The following is a 15,242-nucleotide window of genomic DNA, read 5'->3' on the forward strand; positions in this document are numbered from 1 at the left end:
AGTGTGGGATTCATTCTCACGGAAACAAATGTTTCGGCAGCTTTCAAGACCGTCGAAAGAAAGAAAAATAAATATAAAACATTCCATTCTCTTAATGAGTACGTTTACGAACTTGTATAGCTTCGCGTCATTTACATGAGAATGTATTTCAAGGCATTTGTGGAATTGGAAAAAAAAATAAGCATGCTGTAGCGGTGAGTAATTTGAAGAATTCGCTGCGAGATAAATAAAAATTCTGGAAATTTAAAATATCACATAAGAAAGAGCATAGAGTGCACTGAAGAAGCATTTTAATTATTCGCATTTTCAAAAAATATGTCGTTGATTTGCGAATACCTATAAAGTAACATCAATTCACAATTGCTGGCGTTCTGTTTTTCATTTACAAGTTAATACGTGTACATTACTCATTCTTTCATGGAGAGGTAGAAAAAACATTCTAATATTACTTTAGTATTGAGGTAACTATCTTTTAAATTATGCTTTTTGTTGGTGGGAAAAATGATGGTCGTATTACTGGCTTGCAGCGCCTGCTTGAGATCGGTTTATCCTTAACAGATGTTGCTAAGATTCACATTGACTGTACACCAAAATATATAGCAATAAAGCTTTTATACGATTTTCTATAAAAGGATTGGTCGATAACAGGTAACCAGGATCACACTGTTTTCTCTGGTGATATGAATGAGAAAAAGCTAGGCAAAACCTGAAGAAACTCAGCGATAAGTTAACCGGTCGATGATTTCTTGGTGTTAGCGGTGATGTCTTGAATGGCTGTAGTATTCGTGAAGTTAACGGTCAAGTCTATCATAATAATCATAATCTACTTCCCATCATAATCTAAATTAACAGTGTTTAAGTGATACTGGATTAGTGACACTGGATCATTTGTTCTTTTCTTTGAAAAGAACAAATGATCTTTTCAAAGAAAAGGAGGCAGGATACCAGACGAAATCTTTAAATTTGTTCAACTGTCATAATATCCGATCACCCTTGTGGGAACATTCGAGGAAATTAAGCAAGAATGAGTACACTTCCGGAAACTGCCTAGTTGTGTAGAAAACGCATTGAGTTTGCACAATTATTTAGCTAAGGTTTCAATGTGTCTGCCAAGAAAATTGCCATTTATGTTTTTAGAGTACGTTTTAAATGTACGAAAGTAAAACGATGCAATTTGGTTGTCTTTAAAAACAATGTCAGATACCACGTGCGGGTTCGCATCGTTTATCGTCATATAATTTCAGAGGACCCAAAAAACAGGTCCCAAGGGATTTGTTTTCGTTAATTTATCAGATAAGCCTTTTTTGTTGCCGATGTGGTTTAGTTCTGGCGTCTGCTCTGAGTGTTGTTTGCTCCAGAAAGTGTCAACATACTAAGAATACGCTTCTTAGGTGGGCAGCCAAGTCTAGCTTAGCACATCATCTGTGTAACGCTTTACAATCACGTACTTTACTCACTTGGATTTCGGAAACTTGTGCTCCTAGGAGTGATCATTTACTAGTTAAGGGAGGAGGGGGATTAAAAGAAAAACACTGCAGTGTGTTGTCTAATTTTTATGTTAATTAGTGTGAGATATAACTTTGGAATTTTATATTGTTTGCTTCCAGCCACGGCCAACATTAAATGATATTCTAGTATCAAAATTCACTCAGTAAACTTTATGAAGTTTTATTAGTAAATAAAACTTTAAATATGAAATAAATTCTGACTACTTTTCTCTTTGTAGTATATAATATTTCTCTCTCATGGTTATTAAAGCAAGGTAAGCCTTCGTGAAAACCACGTGATTTGTTTTCCTTCATGTGTGTAATTCAATAAATGCATCGTTTGTATTCGACAATATTCACTTAAACGTATTAGAATCAACGAAGCGAGTTTTTCTCTTATGGTAGCAACGTATGCAAATATATGAAGAAATTCATCGGTAAGTAGGCCTGTATACAAAAAACTGTCGAAAGCCGAATATCATAACTCGCCTTACCCTCTGGCGATTATACAACACTTCGAACGTTACTAGAGGGAGCGTGGCCACCGATGAACACAATGCTAAAATTCTAACACTTAAAATATGCGAAATATGCGTTAGTCAATCGCATCTCGTGAATGCCACTGGCTAACGGATGTCGTAGTTAAAAAGGCAAACAATACAGGTTCTTACTAGTCAGGAATTTTACTATTTGTATACCTTCTCGCATTTCCCTCCCCCTTCTTAAGTGGAGTGCACCATCTGTTCAATGAACGCCATGTTCACACCATTCTTTTACAGTGAAATTCTATAATTCGATCATATTTGATTAGAATAGTCTTCAATATTCAAAAGTTGCTGTATAAGCTCCTGAAGAAATAATAGAACAAGCGTGATTTGTGAATTTAATATTGTTCATTTGTAGATCCGAAATATTTTTGGCTTATTACAACGAGTGGAGATTATTTTTCTAAAAAGGATAATTTTAACCAAAGATTTTCTCAATTATTCTTTAGCCTAAATAATATTTTGCGATCTCCTATCGAGGTTAAAATCCTACTGAAAAAGAAATCCACGCTTTTACTAACGCCATCCGCTGCGTTCATCTTCGATCCACCCCTACAATCCCAGAATGGTTAAACCCATCCGAGCTTTGAGGGATCGGCTCGTCTGCTGCATCGTTTCGTAGCTTCTAACTCTGTTCATGATGGGGCCGTCATGCGGAAATCGTGTGTGGGAGGGATGACATTACAGCCAAGAATCTTACAGTTCCCTTTTTTGTTTGTGAACGTTCCTTTCGTGAATTAGAAAGTCTCTGTAACCCAGTGTACACGGGAGTTACGATTATCACCGGGTAGTAAGGTCAGACAGTGGCTCCCAGACAGTGCCGCGGGGAAAAGGTCCAAATCGATTTTCGATTGTGAATAGCTTACCAAGCTCTCCTCCTGTCGGCCATGGCACCGATGGAAAAGACACAAATTGTACACGAAAGAAGTTGCTGCAAATAAATACATCTGAAACATTAAATACACAATTTCTTTTTATATTTTTTTTTTAGAACTGCTCGCCTGATGGCTTTCATGGAGCGGTCCACTTTTCTTTGACATGTTTCTTTCGTCTCTTGAAGCCAGTCATTGAACGCCATTTTCTTTTAATTTAAAATTCGGACTGAAAATACAAAAATCCACTCGCCTTCCCGGTTAAACATGAATAATTATGACTTTTAACTCGATAAATGAATCTGTAATCAAACAAAGCCAAATTGCTTGCTGTAAAAAATTAAAACATTCTTTTGGAGGCCAATAAAAGATCATCGTCGGTCTTTTATTGATCGACGATGGTTATGACCCATTGTTCATAATAAACGATTTCATATATAATTTCAGGTTTTTCAACAAAAAAAAAAAAAAAATGCAGTTAGTGCACTGCAACTTCCTTTATGACAGCATTTTTAGCATCTCGTAAAAGAAATGATATAAAACCCGTTAACCACGATGAGAAAGTATGCTAGCATGAGACTAATATATCTATAATCATCTATCTCTATATATTACATTTTTGAACGATGTACGCAAACATAAAGGATTTTTCAAATAAAGGGGAATGTAGCCACTTTCCCAGTTAGCAAAAGTGACAGACCGGAGAATATAAAACCTGCAGTAAATTATGAAGACATATTAACCGTCATATCCTAGTATTAAAAAGAATTATCAAAGCCAAGTTATCTGACTTTAAGAAGCCATTAGACCTGATATGCGTTAGATGATGAGATCAAGCAGTACGCATATAAGCTAACTATATATACTAGACATTTGGAATGCGTAACATGTTAAACTATCGTCTACTCCGTTCTTCAAGGCGTAGCATTCAACTATGAAAACCAATTTTTCATAGCATAACAGACAAACCAACCTGATGAATGCTCACGAAGTTAACAGATACACTGGCCTCATTGTCTTCGGCCGTATAACCATCACGTTTTATAGAAAGTAGGGGCCCAAATTACACCAACAAACAAGGGCGATTATTAGTATCCCCCCCCCCTTCTTTTAAAAGCAAAACAAACATCGAATATGGAAAAATTCGCTAGTCAATCATGCACGAAATAATGAAGGCAAAAAAATTATCTGGAGGGGAAAAAATAGGTTATTTTAAGTTATGGCCGAAACAACTAAGCCTTATAAGGCCAATTTGCTTGTTTGGTGGGGATGAAAGCACTGAAAATTTTTTTTCGTTAATTTCGATAAAATAATATTAAGTTATACAGTATTATTGAACAAACCACAATATCTTTCCCATCATTATAATTAAAATAAACCCTATATATTATTTAAAATAAAGAGCCAATAGGCTTCATTTCGGCGATGTAAACATTATTCAAAATAAGGGGATATTAAATCCCATATAAAACAGAATAAGAAACATGAAACTCTTTGATTTCGATCTTTGAGTTTCTTATTCGGTTTTAAAACAATGTGGGATTTAATATCCCCTATATATTATTTTATAATTTTCGAGTTAAATTGGACAGAAAATTACAGTAATAATGTACATATTAATGTAACATAAAACGAAAGGAGAATGTGATTCAGGTTAGTTTTATTTTCTCTTTCTACTGATATTCTCAGAACCAGAAGTGCTCGCACACTTTGCACCGCAGTCCGATTTAGTAAGACAGCCAAGCTGATAAAGCAAGCTCATCCATAAATGACGTAATGTTCTCGTGTGTTAGAGGGGATTGCGATGATGTCACAGTACAAGAGACTCTAAAATATATTTTGGTAAAAAAACAAAAAAATACCATTTGTAGTAGTACAATTGATTTTAATTCCAAATATATTATTAAATTTTATTTTAAATAAAATATTTAATCATATATTATAAAACCCAAAATTAAAATTCTATATTATTTTAATATCGTGTTTTAATGTTTATATAAGAGAAAAAAAAGGGCGATATCAGTGTGTATATATGCAAGAAATAAAACTTATTTTTATCTCAGACAGAACTCAGCATGTCAATATCATATTTTTTATTTATATTTAATAATAAAAATACGCGAATAATAGATTCTCCCATGAATGCATCCGGTACTGAGGATAGTGTTCTATTATCCCAATAGAAGGCGCGATAATGTTTGATAAAATATGAAGAATAAAATATGAAAAAAACGAATATTTTTCTGTGAAAAAATATCATTTTTAATAAGCAAAAGATTTTGGTACTTGATTGCTATTGATTTATGTAAATTGCACTAATATTCGTTTGCACACTTGATAGTTAGCGTATTTAACAAAAGAAATATTCCAACACATTTATGTACAATGTAACTTGTTAAAACACTAATAAAAAGCCAAGAAAAACAAAATGTATTCCAAATGAGTATCATGCAAAAGGATCAACAGCTATGCTTGTAGTTGAGAAGGGGAGGTAGGGGTTGTTATACTAACACAGCTTTTCCTTTCCATTCTTTATTATAGAAACAGCTGCAGGCATCTGAGGTGAAAGACAACGTACTGTACAATATCTGTTCCTCCGTAGACTTGCAGCACATCCCATTTCCTCTCACACTTTCACTCTCTCTCGTCTGTCTCCTAGCCAGGCATGAGTCATTCCTTTCAACCCCCCCATCTCCCCCCCTCGAAAGTTCGTACGCCCGCACGAAACGGTCGCTTGCAGATCTGCATTGCTGCCTCAGTTTCACAGTTGGCATATTCCTGCTTTCGCTAGCTACCGCGCGGTGTCCTTCCGAAAGAGGTGGTCGCTGATTGGTGAACGTCGACAGCCATCTGGTCTACAGCAGAACAGCCGTTAACAATTCTGGTAGTTGGAGCAAAGGTGTTGTCTGGTGCGCTTGATAGGATCTTTCTGTGAGTTATTTCTGGCTTTTCCTGTTCTGACGGTGAGTTATTGTGCACGTTTTGTATAATATATAATATTTTCTGTTAGCCTTTTTAAGGGAAAAAATGTAAAGAAGAAGGAGTAAGCACATCGCTTATTGCATTCTGGATAAATGTATACCGAAATGGAGTGTGGGCCAAGCAGAATTGCCTAATTGAGTTAGACATTCTTTTTTTTTTTTGTTTTTCGAAATGTCCATTACCAGAAAATCGGAATGGTTGGTCATATATTAACTACAGCGCAGCAATCTTTTGAATAAGATCAGTGGTATTAGATTATTGGCTGGAGTTTCTTTCGATCCTACCCTTGTGAAGAGGTGAAATGACTTTGGCAAAAGTGTAGAACATACGAAGATTTAAAATAATAGAAAAGCATGTTTCGGTTTCCTAGGGAAATTTTGGGGGCCCAATATTAATTCCTTATTTTTAATTTATTAACATAGAAACCAGCGAGGAATTACAGACAAAGAAAGGGTCGGACTTCAGTTCCAACCATAAAATGGAAAACGATAAAATACGACTTCCTACTGCCAATCGCGACACTAGGTGGACATTTGTTCAAAAACTTCACTCTGCATTATTATAAAATTAAGGAAGGTCTTAATGGCGATGGTTTTTTTTTTTTTTTTTCATTCTGTATAGAAGCTATGCTGAGAATGACCGCATCTTTCCTTTGCGAGTACTTGTGTAATAGCATTTGAAATATGCCAGTCATCCAAACCACGCGCAAAACCTCTTCCACGAACCGGCTTAATCATGTCGCTTAGTCATGACGCCTCCATGTTGCTGATAGGACGGCTACCTCTGTCTTCGAAAATTCAGGATCAAATTACGGTCGAAGGATGCGAGGAATTTTCTGTAACACAGAGAACCTGAAATATAAATGCCCTCCACAGGGCAAGATTTTTGAGAATCAGTTTTTCTTCGTAAAACAAATCTGACTTGAAATAAAACCAAGCGGTGTCGGGATGTTTTTTTCCAATACATATTTCGAGTAGCCACCTGAAGGAAAAATAAATCTGCGCGTCTGGCTTTCATCCAGAGTTGGTTAGCAAAGTTAGGTGGGAGATTCACGAGACGCAGTCTTTAAAAATAACCATCGTTGCCACAGATGTAGAAACTTTTCGCAACAATCTGAAATAGAAATCTTTCAACAAGGGTTTCTCTATGCGCCTACGGAGGGAAGGGTTAGAAATGAAAATCATTTTCTGGAACTCAATGAATTTTAACAGCAATGTAAATCCCAGTTTTTTCAGGTACTGAGACCTCAAGAGATGATCATGCAAATAAGGGAGTTGCAGCACCGTTATTGGCTGAGAGGATAACGTTTCCGCTTCATAGGATGGTGATACTGGATACCTTCGGGAAATTTTTTTTTCTAGGTATGATAAGTATTGGAGAATTGAAATGGCATTGTTGATACCTTTTTTTGATCTTGTACAAGCCTCCTGAATGAGACTTGTTCTTAGTCTATGCCTGGTATTAACATGTCCTTATTGGTTTATAGCTCCCATACGGTTGGATTAAATCCTAAAACTACGTATTACATTCGAACTCGGTTCGTAACTGCTGGTCCTCACTATTTTGTAACGTCCCATTCTTTGGACTTAAGAACTTGTACTCAGACAAAATAGTCACTGAATAGAATTTTCCAGTGGCCATTTTTACTTAAAAACTCGCCAATTGCATGCATTTAAATCTTGTAAAGTCTTCATTCTTAAATGAACCCATTAGTTCTTATGCCATACGCATGTTTAAATTGTTTGATTTCAATATCTGTATTGTGAAACACGATCGGAATATTTAAATTTCTTCATTAATTCAAGTATCTCCCTTTTTTGAAACTTGAATAAAGTTCTCATTTTAGTTTTCTCTCCACCAGTTCAAGTTAACGAATACTAGATGTCTACACAGTATTGTATGGAATAAGTCATCGATCTTCAATCTCCTACAATGAAGATGTACATCTTAATATTTTTGACAACAGAATAGTGATGGACATGTTAATCATGGACGACAGCATTCTAAGGTTCAGTTAGTTATGCACGAGGGTCAACAGACTCGCTCGCCCATGACGAGTAGCTAGACACTGGACAATCTTTGCTTATAACCATAAAAGTAACAAAGGGCCATTCTAATAACTAATGTAATTATTTTCCAGTAAATTTCGAATATTTTACTGTTCCTATTATTGCATATTGACAGCTGCTGATGGTTCGCACATGAGTTCTCCAAACGGTACATCCCCTACTTACTTCACAGAAATCCTATTGGTTTTATTAATATATCATCTAAAAAATAGGCGGAGTCCTTGATCGAGTAGGATTTTCACGGTTCGCGGTTTATGGACAATGAAATACTGAATAAGCAGTCTTTAATAAATTTAGAGAACCTTGAGGCATAGTATTCGATAACCATTTCCATGCCAGACTATGGGAAGCCTTAATTTACAGTAACAAATTGTAGGCACTTGAGCATTACATGACCCAGCTTAGAATAAAATGTGAAACGTCTGCTCCCAGTATTTGGGAGCAGCCATTTCAGTAAACATGCAACTCCTATATCCAAATGGCCTAAATTATCTACACTGATTCTTATGGTATGTCAGCCTCCCCCGTTTCGTGGTGCGGGTAAGTATTCAGAGAACGAGCACCATGGATGCATCTTATCTTGTCTTGTGCTCAAAATAACAGCCGTGGCAGAAAGTGGAGCATCTTTCACTTCCTGCTCTGCAAATATACTTTCTCCCCCATTATGAGAGTTGCAGGGCTGCTGGTTTTTAACTTGATATTGACATGAACGTCCCCCCCCCCCCGTAGCAGAGTTCGCAAAGGCACGCGCCCTTTGAAAAGACTTTGATTGGGATTCAAACGGAGGTTACTGTTTTAAGGGTTTAGCGATTTGAACGTGAGCCGAACTTGGGAAAAGTTCGCCATAGGAATTTTGCTTTTTTCCTCAAACCTATTGGAAACACACGTGGTTTATGAATTATGTTCGGTCATGTATTTAAAACCTTAGTCATTCTTCGCATGATCAGTAATTGATTTCATCCAGAATTTTTTGTTATTTAATGTCTGATCACAATATTCAGTGAACAAACTTTGTAGGAGTTCCGATATTTTTAGTTTTATGCTCTCCTGGATTTCCAGGATTTATTAATTACTTTCTTTTTAAGTTCAAGTGCAGTTGAAATGGATATACGTAAAAAAAATTACGATTTTTACTGTTTTATAGCGCCAATAAGTGCTACAGAATGCCGTCCTTTTGTATGTCCAACTATTTCAGCAGATTTGTCACATATAATCAAACTCTTCGCAATAAAGCTTTTTCACAAATAAGAAATTTTACGTAAAATTTCATATCTACATATGGACATTATGCGACCTTATTCTCCACACACCCTTGTCCTTTTCGCCATGTGACTGATGGGGCTGGACACCAGAGCTTCTTTCTTTCATTTTGAGAAAACTCGAGAGGAATGTAACCTAAATAATTAAATCCCTTCAACTCCAAACTTAATTTGCTTTAATTGCAACTTAAACGCAGAATGTGCGTGTTCTAGTCGCCAGTTAAAACAGGTGAGTTTTAAATGGGGAACACACTTGAACAATAATTCTGTTGTATAACTTAAATGTCCTGTTTTTTTTTAATTTACTTAGTACGTTAAATCAGCTTGATTTAACGTACTGAGTTCGTTTGGACTGAGGTCAAAGGGTTCAAGAAATTATTCTTGGAGCACTGCCATCTTTCTCTCTCGACAATATGAACCGTATCTGAAACTGTCTTTTTAAATGAGTTTTATGGTCGCTTATAAAGGCACCAGTTCGCACTGCAATTGTTAGCGAATCTTTGTTCATTAATAATGTCAGCTAGATCAACTACAAACTGCAGTTCCTTATATGAACGGTGTATTAGTGCTAATGTGGAATGGTTGTCCTGTGATATGAGGGAGTTTCTCTAATTAGAACCGAAGTGTAAAGTGTAGGGGGAATTAGCTTGGATAATTAATCTGCAATTCAAGTAACACTTCCTGGTTGAGTTGTGAATTTTAAAAGCAGCGATGAATAAGTTATCTATTCACTTACAAAAATGAAACTATTTTTACTGGGTACGATTTAAAATTCATTTGTCAGAATATAAAATACCTTCCGGCAAAGCCCCCCCCCATCCTGCACCAGGACGGAAACTGACTTTGCCAGCGGAACTAGAAGTGCGTCCAGTCTGATACTGTTCTGACTTCCTGCGTCGAGAGGCGTGTGAAAGGCGAGTACCGATAACCATTGTGAAACGGGACCGACGTAATGGCCCATCTGTGCAAGTCTTGTTTACAATTTCGAACTTCGCATGGTTGGTTTATCAGTTATGAATAAAAGGCAATGAAATGCGTTAGTTTTCTAACGTTACATCGCGCTTATTGGACACGTTTTAGTTAGCTAAAGCTGCCTTAAACCAGCAGCCGTCTGAGATGCTTTTGAAAAAAGTTGAGTGGAGCAAATTGCAGAGGGACTAAATTTAGAAGACCTGAAGAGTGCGAGCAATTTAATGTATCCAATAAGCCATAGTCTCACACTAAAAATTCCTCATACTTGAAATATCCAAATCGCCATAGATTTCCAACCAATGGTCCATAGGTTGCCCAGCGAAGACTTACCCTTCTCGGCCAAGAATATTATGCCTAGTATTGTCTTATTCATTGAAAATTAAGTGGCATATTTGGCTTTCAAATCCTCAGATGCTCATAAGTTTCCGTTTCTTTAATTAAAAATCTGATCATTTAAAGTATGTATTATCAGTTGGAAAACGTAATCTAATCTCATTTCGAATAGTAAATGAGACTTGGAACAGCCTGTGTTTTAATTCCGTTGGCTCCTTACAGTATTCTCCTAAGGTGGCGTGAAGTAAATAGAAAAATGTACCAATTTGAATTCGACGCCTTCTGGATAATCTGACCTTTACCTACTCAATATTGACCTGTCGTGACATACCTTAAGTCATCTTTCGACATGCATCTCCAGGAAATATTTTCTCGGGAAATTAATTTTCAAAACAAAGTACGTAAACGCTCAAATCTTTAAGCCAAAATTTGGTAACATTCTGCCAGTTATGGAATAATTTGACTGTAGCAGCCGAATGCCGCATCTTTAAGTCCCACCCGAAAATATGAAACCTCTTCGGTAAGTGAAATGGCCACTACTAATTAGTATTAGCGTGTATCGTTTAAATTTCCTCTGCGATACTTTAAATAAATAACGAAACTGAATTATTCTAGACTTTAGTCTTCTAGATTTAAATCCGCTGTGCCATGATTAAAATCTGAAAAGATGTTCTCAGACCTCCCGGGAAGCTCGGGGAGAAATAGTATGGTTCTTTTGCTTTGGGAAACTGAAGTATTCGCAGCAAAAACGAACAGCCGAAATAGTTTCTATCACACTAGATTCTTTACAACTCTTAAATGAAATTAAAAGGAAAAAATGTCATGAAACTAACATGATCATAATGGTTATTTCATCCCTTTCAGAAATTTCAGCCAGATGAATTTTAGGTACAGTGGGTTTCCTTATGAGCGAATAAAAACCCAAGCGTTTTATTGAAATTCGTAAAATGTTAAAGCCACTAATAATAAAAGAAATGTTCGAGTACTTTCTGAATCTGGACTTGGGTACTCAGATTTTTAACCACTCATTGTAAATCGCCGCCTAAACAGGCTGCTGGTGCATGGATATTTGCTTTTAGGTGAGAAGCCCACGGTAGTAAATTGTCCAATGAGACTAACTTGTTTATTGGGGGCCTGAAGAGACTTGGAAGAAGCTTTTGTTTGGTCCATCGAGCAGGGTTTCTTTTCCCAACTATAACACAAATTCTTAGCTGCCCATGGTAGCAAATATACTATATAGGTTTGACTTTCGTGGGTGAGTCACTGAAAATGCGTTTCCCCTGTGATAAAAAAAAAAAATGCGGCGTTTAGAAATGCAGGATCCTTCGGAGAACTTTTTGAATAGCCATAAAAGCTTAATCGTGAAAACTAAGATTATCATGCATTCCGTACCTGCCGTTTTCGTCTGCCATGACCTTTCCTGTAAATACACAAGCCAAAACCGAACCTGAAAGCAACCAATTTTACTAACATCCGGTTGATGTTAATCTTTAGGGTATTTCAGATTAAGTTAATACTCAAGTCCGTCATTGCTTTAACTACTAAAACTCGCTGTATTTTACGGTAATTTAAGATCAGCAGTAAATTTTTTTTATTCGGTTTTAATTTTTCCAGTCACAGAAATTTCAATGTCTTCAAGTTGATACGTTAAATGATATCGAATGGCTGCCACCATTCCCCCCCAAAAAAAGTAACTGGAAAGAGCGTATACTTGAGCATCCTGTTTGAAATACCAAAGTCGGTCACATCCTAGCGAAAAGCCTTTTCAAGTAACGCGAGTTCGATGACGCTACCCGTAACTTGAAGTTCTACATCATAATCATTACTATTCATTGAATAATGGATGTATTTAGCCCCTTCTCGCCTTTCCGCTTAATCTTCGGTCCGCCGAGCCCATTTCCGGTTCTAGTCGACATTCCAGCGCCAACCCCCTTTACAAAATACTTTCCCAGTTGTCTGTCGTAGATAACTTTCCATCACCAACATTACTAGAGGGCGTGTTTGCGCGAGGTAACTAGATCGCGTACAATCTAATTGCATAATACTTTTGACTGAAGGCCTTTCTATATTTACTACTCGAGCAGAGGCGTGTAGGATGATCACCTTCGAGAAAAAATAAAATCAACGGACTCCAACAAGAATAATAAAGAATACAGCATTTGATTTTAAATGGATGGACAAGGCTTTCTACCAAACAAGTTTCTAATGAAATTTCAAGAGTAATTTTATTTTATGACTGCAATGCTTTTGACTAACTAGGTCGTCCATTTATCAGCATATCTCCATGACAACTTCCAGGCAAAATTCACTGGCTGAGCGGTGTTTATTCTTTCGCGTGCAGCGTCATCTACTACAGAGCAAACATTTGATACTCGAACTTGGGGTGGGGAAAGCTTTAGAAGAATATCATCTTCTCACGAACTATCTTGACCCCAATTTATCCTGTAAATGGTGGGGGGTTCACCACGAACACCAAGTACTGATACTTAACACCACAGTTTGTCGCATGTAAACTTGACATGTGAAAAATCGTCCGTAGCAATCGCGTTTTTTTGTGCGGCCCTTTATTCGAACGAACCCGCCGCTAAGAGACAAAGGGTTCATTCTGTAACAGATGGCGAGTGGTGTCAGCAGCCAACAACTCAGAATTGGATAAAGAAACATAAACATTGAAGAGAATGGAATGTTGACGATATCCCAATCTTTCCGTTACTCTAAATACATTTATTCTTCCTCGTTCACAAAAGTTTCAAGATAGTTGGAAAATACTGATAATTTTAGAAGTAATGGACTATAACGCCATCATTGCTGTGATAAGCGAGCTTGCCATTCTTATTCCTAACTGCCCAAATGCGTTTAGTGTTAAAATATTTAAGACCAAATCTTTATAATTAAACACATTGGGAAATAATCCTATAAGTACTCCTTTGCCTGACAAATGAAACAGTAAGATTTCGAATATATGAAAAGTATCTAATTCTATCGGAAGATCAGGGGAATAACCTCTTGAAAGACGACTCCTGACGATGTTAGTCTAATATGTTCATCTTTCTACAAGTGAGCAATCCCAAGTTACTGCTACGAAACTGAACGCTAATTTCAAGGTCGATAGTCTATATTGGCATTTTCTTATTTCATGCATGATACAATAAGGCCTCTATTAAGCTCACCCAAACTAAATTCTGTGACCCACCATTCCTTGAATTAAGCTTTTGAGAGATGCTATTGATCTATCAACACGAATGATAATATTTCAAGCAGTTTCGAAATTAAATAACTTTGATCAGTGATACAACTGAATGTGGCTTAAAAAAACCAAACCAAAATTAAGGCAGGACGTAAATAAATGCATATCAAATATTTGCATCGCATTGATTTGATTTTGAGTTATTAACGTGTTTTGAAACCTTAAAACTAAACCTTGAATCATTGATCGAAGAAAATATTTCCAATTGGAAATTCTTTAAATTTCTGTTCTGCTTTTGTAAAGCAGGTCACAGAAGTGAAACTTACGCCGGCAGAAGTCATCACGTGACCGATTAACTAGGTAGGGAAATATGACAAATGTAATACAACTCAAGACGTCTTTTTTTTTTCAGTCCGCATTGAATTGAAATAATCGAATAAATTGTTGATGCTATATTTTAGTGGCTTATACAATAACTGTATTGAAAAGAATTAATTGCGGGCAAGATGTCCCCAGTCTGGATTAGACTGCACATTACCAACTTCGGGAACTTGCTTTTCTAGGTTTACTTTCTCCCCTATCCTCAGTAAGGAAGCTGTTTTCTTAACAGGTCGGAGCTTCTTAATCCTGTCGTCACTTTGGCCTTCGTGTGTAGGGTCAACGTTCTATGAAGGTCGCCGTTTAGTGTATTACTATAGGACGTGAGAGGCCTTCAACGTACTGATTTCTGGGTGACTGAATAGGCATAAATGCAAATCGGTAACTATGAACCCAATGGTCAAAGAATGGTAACTATTGTACCCCACACACTAACAACCTTCACCTGAAAGGTCCATTGAAAGATCTGATGGGCAGTACAAAATACTTATGCCGCTATTTTCTGGATTTGATCCTCTTCCCTGTCACAAGTTACCCCTGAAATATTACATAACTAATAACCTTTCTATGAATCATGTTATCTTGGTTATTTAAAGTGTTAACCCTTTCCTCACGCAGAATTAAGTATGCTGCCCCTTGACTGAGATGCGAATTTAATTTTAATCTAAATTTTAGAAACAGATTAAATATGAACTTATTAATTTTAATATCGCCGATTACTCAATCGAATGCGGATCTTGGAGCCCTAAACACGACTTCAATATTTTTCCCAAAGCAATGTTCATCTAAATGCATTTTTAATCTGGATCGATTTTCTTGCAACTTTGTGGAACTTTTGCCAAGTATTTCAATCAATTGCCTTTCTCTTCCCCAGACACGCAAATCCCCGAAGTTAATCCCAATTGTAGGATCCTACTTTTGAAGTCACAAGCGATAATCGTTATTGGTCAACAGTTCCACAAATATTGCTGGTTTCACAATGAACTTAAATATTTAATTTCTGCAAAATATTTTTGGATCTTGAGCTCAATTTAGGTTATTCAGTTTCGATAAGATCTGTCTTTTTAGGGACGTTCCAACTGAATTAAAGCAGCGCAATGCATGAGGCAATTTCGTGCCATCGAACTTGTACTGAAATAATTTGCATATTCAAGACGG

The 15,242-nt window shown here is 36.6% G+C and overlaps 1 protein-coding gene across 2 annotated transcripts in view; it reads left to right on the forward strand.

Annotated features, from left to right (window-relative positions):
* Positions 1-5,676: 5,676 nt before the first annotated feature.
* The window catches only part of LOC150097939 (uncharacterized), a 28,610-nt gene continuing 19,044 nt past the window's right edge, over positions 5,677-15,242 (forward strand). Inside the window, exon 1 of one of the 2 annotated variants that reach the window (XM_090406479.1) lies at positions 5,677-5,867. The gene's annotated coding sequence lies outside the window, so the exon portion shown is untranslated. The remainder of the gene's footprint in view (positions 5,868-15,242) is intronic. The other variant, XM_090406478.1, reaches the window with a different exon arrangement.

This window comes from Typopeltis vanoorti, chromosome 16, assembly GCF_054136105.1.
Source record: "Typopeltis vanoorti isolate ZY-2024b chromosome 16, IOZ_Tvanoo_1.0, whole genome shotgun sequence".
In the NCBI taxonomy this organism is placed as follows: domain Eukaryota; kingdom Metazoa; phylum Arthropoda; class Arachnida; order Uropygi; family Thelyphonidae; genus Typopeltis; species Typopeltis vanoorti.